We start from the raw sequence: 6022 nt of genomic DNA, 5'->3' as shown, positions 1-6022 counted from the left end.
AGTCCACTAGGACTCCGAGATCCCTTTCCACTTCCGTGCCACCCAGCAGGTCAGTCCCTAGGCAGTAGGTGTGCTGGACATTTTTCCTCCCGAGGTGCAGCACTTTGCATTTCTCCTTGTTGAACTGCATTCTGTTGTTTTCTGCCCGTTTGTCCAACCTGTCCAGGTCTGCTTGCAGCTGTTCCCTGCCCTCCGGCGTGTCCACTTCTCCCCATAGCTTTGTGTCATCCGCAAACTTGGACAGAGTACACTTCACTCCCTCGTCCAAGTCACTGATGAAGACATTAAAGAGTATCGGTCCAAGGACCGAGCCCTGCGGGACCCCACTGCCCACACCCTTCCAGGTCGAAACCAACCCATCTACCATGACTCTCTGGGTGCGACCCTCCAGCCAATTCGCCACCCACCGGACTGTGTAGTCATCCAAGTCACAGCCTCTTAACTTGTTCACCAGTATGGGGTGGGATACTGTATCGAAGGCCTTCCTGAAGTCCAAGTATACGACATCCACCCCTCCTCCTGTGTCCAGGCGTTTCGTAACCTGGTCAGATTGGTCAGGCATGATCTGCCTGCCATGAACCCATGCTGGTTTCCCCTCAGCATAATTTGTCCTGCCGGGCTCTCGCAAATGTGAGCCTTGATAATTTTTTCAAAGACTTTGCCAAGGATGGAGGTGAGACTGCCCCAGGTTTTAACCTGCATCAAAACAGGAGCAGCACAACCATTTACACACATAGCTCTTCCAAGCTGCATTGCTGCTCCTCTGCCAAAAAAAGCCCACAGCCTGATAGCCTGTCCCTGGAGTGTCTTCCAGTAGACTTGGATGAGCTTCAGTGACCTTATAGATACACACAGTGATGTCCCAGGGAAAAGTCTTAGCACTTTTTAATCTCACATACTTCACAGGTGCTTGAAACAGGACAGTGAACTTGTCTGTAGGATCCTGGGACAGCGGGCTTTCTCCCAGGGGAGATGCAATATTGGCAGCCTGAGGAGTACACACCACTGTGGTGTAAACCAGTGGTGCCTAACCACTGGCCTCTGGGCCAGATCCATCCTGTGAAGCCATATCATCTGATTCATGTGGCTTCTCATGGGTCCAGGTATTTGTCAGCAGAGGAACACCACAACCTCAAGCCCCACAGTCCTGATGACATGACCCCATGCCCTAAATCAGAAGAGCATGCAAGGCCATGGCAGCAATCCCAATCCAACACGCACATGCTGTCATTGTTGCATGGGATCAGGCCCAGAGATTGACCACTTCCCCAGACTACTGTCCGGTCCACAGCATGGGAAGGTTGGGCAACTCTGCTGTAAACTCATGTGTCCAGAGAGACTTGGAAAGCAACCTGGAGCTGGCACTATCTCAAGGGCCAAAAATGTTGCTTGCACTTTTGCAAGGCACTTGAATGCTGGTGATGAGGCCAGTGTAAAGCCCTAAAGAGAATAAAATAACATAGAATAGCATGGCCTGCTTTGCTACTATTCCCCTGTGGCACTTTAGTCTCGGATTCATCTTGTTCTTTTTCCTGGGCATTATCAAAGCTAAGGTAGCATTCCTGCATTCCTCCTCCATAACATTCGTGCATTCGTGCAGGGGGTTGGACCAGCTTCCCACTGAGGTCCCTCCAACCCTATGATTTTGCGATTCAAAGTAATATGCCTCTCAGCAGGAGGAGAAGCACCAGAATTGGCTCCTCATCTGCCAAATTAACAAGGGCAGATACAAAGGTTTCCAAAGGTGAAGGGCTCGCTTGGAAAAAATGGTTAGCACAGCTTGGCACCCATTAGTGCTCAGTCTGAGAATCGGGCTTATCTAGCAGCTACAGTTGTGGACAATCTCAGGCCCATCTGTGCAGTCTGTAGTAACCAGCCTCTTGAACACTGATTATGGGAAAGAGATCAAATTAATAGCTTATGAGGCAAATCCCACTCTCTTACACAAAGGTAAATCTGAAATTCTCCTATTAGCTTTAGTGCAGAGGCTTTAGATTTGCCCGGCTGTAACGGAGGCAGCACTTGGTCCTAATACTTTAAAAGCATTTCCAAATGAACCTAATTGTATGTGTGCAGCTGCATAGCACAGATACACATACTGGTTCTTGCAAATCAGATTACTCGCTGCTTTGTAAGTAGCTATTGTCGTACCTGAGTGGTTTTGTTCCATTTACGGCAAATTGCAATCTTCCAAAGAGCACATCTTGCTTAGCATTGTTCACAGCTCTAGGAAGGTCTAAATTACCCCTCCATTAAAAAAAAAAGCTAGTTGCTACACTCAGGTGATTTTAAATAAAACCCATTGGGTGAATAATCTTTTGCTCTGATATCGTGCCTTTCATAACATCCTTAACTCATAGAAAAATAGGGCTGGAAGGGACCTCAGGAGGTTATCTAGTCAAGCCCAGGTAAATCCCCATTTAAACTAGCATAGCCAAGAGTCTGTCTGCAATTCAAAACTTCCAGGGACAGGGATCCCACAGCCTTGCTGGGGAATCTATACAATGCAGAGATCCCAACAAGGTTGGCTTCCTCCAAAGAGCTACAACCCAGAGGTGAGCACAAGCTAAAATCCCAGAAGGAGACACCCAAATGCTGAGGGATGGGTTTGAAATCAGAACCTGAACACAGAGCCCAAGTTTACGGCCTGGGCTGATCTTTCTTGTGACCCAAGCCTAACCCCTGCATTGAGAAATTTTGAACAGCATGGTCTTTCCACAAGCTGAGTCCACCTTGATTGTAATCGATTCACTCTTGCATTATTCCTCGTGTCATCTGCACTTTGCAGGCTAGGAAGCGGAAGCAGAGGCCGGCTGAGGAAGGTTGCAAAGTGCATCAGTCACAGCCAGGAGATCTCTGGGATTTCCTCGGTGTTGCTAGCTATTTCAAGCACCTGTACACTCACCCCAGCAAAGAGTGGACTCAGACATGTGCACTGCACTCTATGGGAGAAGATCGCTTCCTGACAACAGGCAGCATCCATGCAATGTCCTATGATCTTGCAATTCTTCTCTGATCTTATGTAACCACAGGGTAGACAGAAAGAAGGGGCTCTGTTGATATTACTGCTTGACCTAGCAGGATACTTCAGTACTAATCATCAAGGGCTCTAGCTGTTAGGGCTGTGTTCATCCAAGAAGACTGAGCATGCAGGATGTTCCCATTTCACAGGCAGTCAAATGTAATCAGCCCAGCATTTTTCTGACCCTATTATATTGCAGTATGTCCTTCAGCTACGGCAGATCCTAGCCACAAGGCACTTTCTCCCTTATGGATGTGGCCTTGTTTTGGTATCAAAACAGTTAAATAATTCATACAATAGTAGAGGAAAAAAAGAAAATATTTTCTAAATATGAAAAAAGACACATCAAGAGGATGTCAGCTGGGTTAAATACGCTGCGTGATGTGGGGGCATAAGTAGGTCTCAGGAAATAGAAGTAAAATAGCAGCCACTCAAATAAATGAAAAGCACTTGCTGTCAGGAGGCGTATGTCAAAAGGGCTTTCAGCAAAAAAGCATCAAATCATGGTGCAATTAATGAAAACACTTCATTTCAACAGGAGTGGGAGAGGAGTTGCCTCTCCCCAAACCTGGTAGAACCACGGGAGGATGTTGAGGGTTTATGGATGGTTTAGAGCTTAAAACAAAGGATATTTTCCCCCTCCGCCCTATGGACCCAAGTCGGTAACCCCAGAGCTGAGTCGCACATAATCACATATGAAGAAGTCCCGTTCGTTCGGCTCCTGAGCTTGTTCCCTGCCACACGTGGAGCTGGCGCCTCCAGCCATGGCTACCTCCATTCCCACAGCACCGCTCCTGAGAAGCAGGAATTGCTCGCTATGTTTTCATAGCAGCCAGCTCAGGTACCGAATCATTAAAGGATCATCATCAGTGAGAAAGCTGGTTATAGACCTCAGGGACCTCAGCTCCATGATCCCCAGGTAGCAATATAACCCCAGAGACACTGGGGTCCAGCAGGTGGTTTAATCTAGCAGAGGAAGACATGACAAGAACCAACAGCTGGAGGCTGAAGCTGGAAAAAATTCATGTTGGTACAAATTTTAACAGTGCATATTGGTACAATTGTTAATAGTGAGGGCCGTGAACTATTAGACTAACCCCCCAAGGAAGTACTAGATTCTCTGTTCCTTGATGTGTCCTAGTAAAAACTAGATGCCACCCTGGAAGGATGTTTTAGCCAAACACAGGTTATGGGCCTTCGTAGTGAGGGAAGTGGGTGAAATGTAGTGGCCTGTGACATACAGGGCCTTAAAAATCAAACACCAGAGTCTTGCATATTGTATGTTATTCCAAATGTGAGCTATCTAACAAGCCACTGGTCCAAAGGCAGGAAGGATGCCTCAGCACGTCCTAGCAGTCCACCCAGTCCTTCAGCAGAACAAGGATGGGTCTGGAGGTTTTTGGAGGAGACCTGATATTATCTTCAGATCCCAGTCCCAGATGGGGTAGGAGCCCAAGCTACCATCCACAGGGTGAGGCATTCTGGCTACGAACCAAAATGGAGGAGTTGCTAGCTCTGCTTTGCCCATCGGGGTGAAGGGCATACCCACTGTGTTTGCATTATGTGGGATTGCAGTATCCCAGGAAGGTGGCTGTTCTGTTGCAAGATAATTTGAGGTCAGGGAGGGTTTAATCCTGCAGCTCTGTATGTAACTAGTGCTGATTAACCCCACTGACTAAAACAGGGGTGATTGTAAATTGTGGGCCGGAGCAGAGGCGTAACCTGCCAGTACTGCATCCTAGACAAATAGGAGGATTGGGCCAAAAGGAATCTCATGAGGTTTAACAAGGACAAGTGCAAAGTCCTGCACTTAGGAGGGAGCAATCCCATGCACCGGTGCAGGCTGGGGCTGACTGGCTGGGCAGCAGCTCTGCAGAAAAGGACCTGGGGGTGACAGTGGACAAGAAGCTGAATATGAGCCAACAGTGTACCCTGGTTGCCAAGAAGGCTAATGGCATCCTGGGCTGCATTGGTAGGAGCATTGCCAGCAGATCGAGGGAAGTAATTGTTCTCCTCTATTCAGCACTGGGGAGGCCACATCTGGAGTCCTGTGTTCAGTTTTGGCCCCTCCACTACAGAAAGGATGTGGACAAAAGTTGGAGAGATCCCAGTGGATGGTGACAAAAATGGCTGGGAGGCTAGAGGACATGACATGAGGAGAGGCTGAGGGAACTGGGCTTATTTAGTCTAGAGAAGAGGAGACTGAGAGGGGATTGAATAGCAGCCTTCACCTCCCTGCAGGGGGGTTGCAAAGAGGATGGAGCTGGACTAGTCTCAGTGGTGGCAGATGACAGGACAAGGAGCCATGGGCAGGGAAGTTGAGGTTGGATATTAGGAAGAATATTCTCACTAGGAGGGTGGTGAAGCACTGGAACAGGTTACCCAGAGAGGTGGTGCAATCTCTATCCTTGGAGGTTTCCAAAACCCAGCTAGACAAAGCCTTGGCTGGGATGATCCCGTTGAGGCTGCTCCTGTTTTGCGCAGGGGGTTGGATTAGATGTGACGTCCTGAGGTCCCTTCCACCCTCACTGTCTATGATTCTAGGTGGGTGCCTCACCCTCCCATCCTTCCCCTTTCCCCTGGGAGGGTGGGGATGGGGGGATGAGGTGCCCACCCGAGGTTCATGCCCCAATCACCCACCCATCGTTATGCTACTTGGCCTGAGCCTCCTGCCCGTACTGGACAGCAGGCACCACGTCAGGGGCCTTTGCTCACAGGAGGCCCAGTGACCCCTGAAGGACAGAGGAAGACCCAGCCGTGTTGGTCTGAGACAAAAAGAAGTGCAAAACTCTACAACTCTTGGTTCACAGATGATCCCTTTTATTAACCCAACTAAAGGAAGGGCCATGATTTTACCCTGGAAATAACATCTTGGCTGTCAGCGAAGAGCACTGCAGCACTTTATTGTCTTCATTGTAAAATTAACAACATTATAAGACAGACATTGTATATCTCCACCTATTATTTATTTCCCCCTTCCATTTCCCCCCTGGAATTCCT

The sequence above is a fragment of the Alligator sinensis genome, unplaced genomic scaffold (assembly GCF_000455745.1).
Source record: "Alligator sinensis unplaced genomic scaffold, ASM45574v1 scaffold1008_1, whole genome shotgun sequence".
Classification (NCBI taxonomy): Eukaryota; Metazoa; Chordata; order Crocodylia; family Alligatoridae; genus Alligator; species Alligator sinensis.
Note: the sequence above shows the minus strand (reverse complement) of the source record.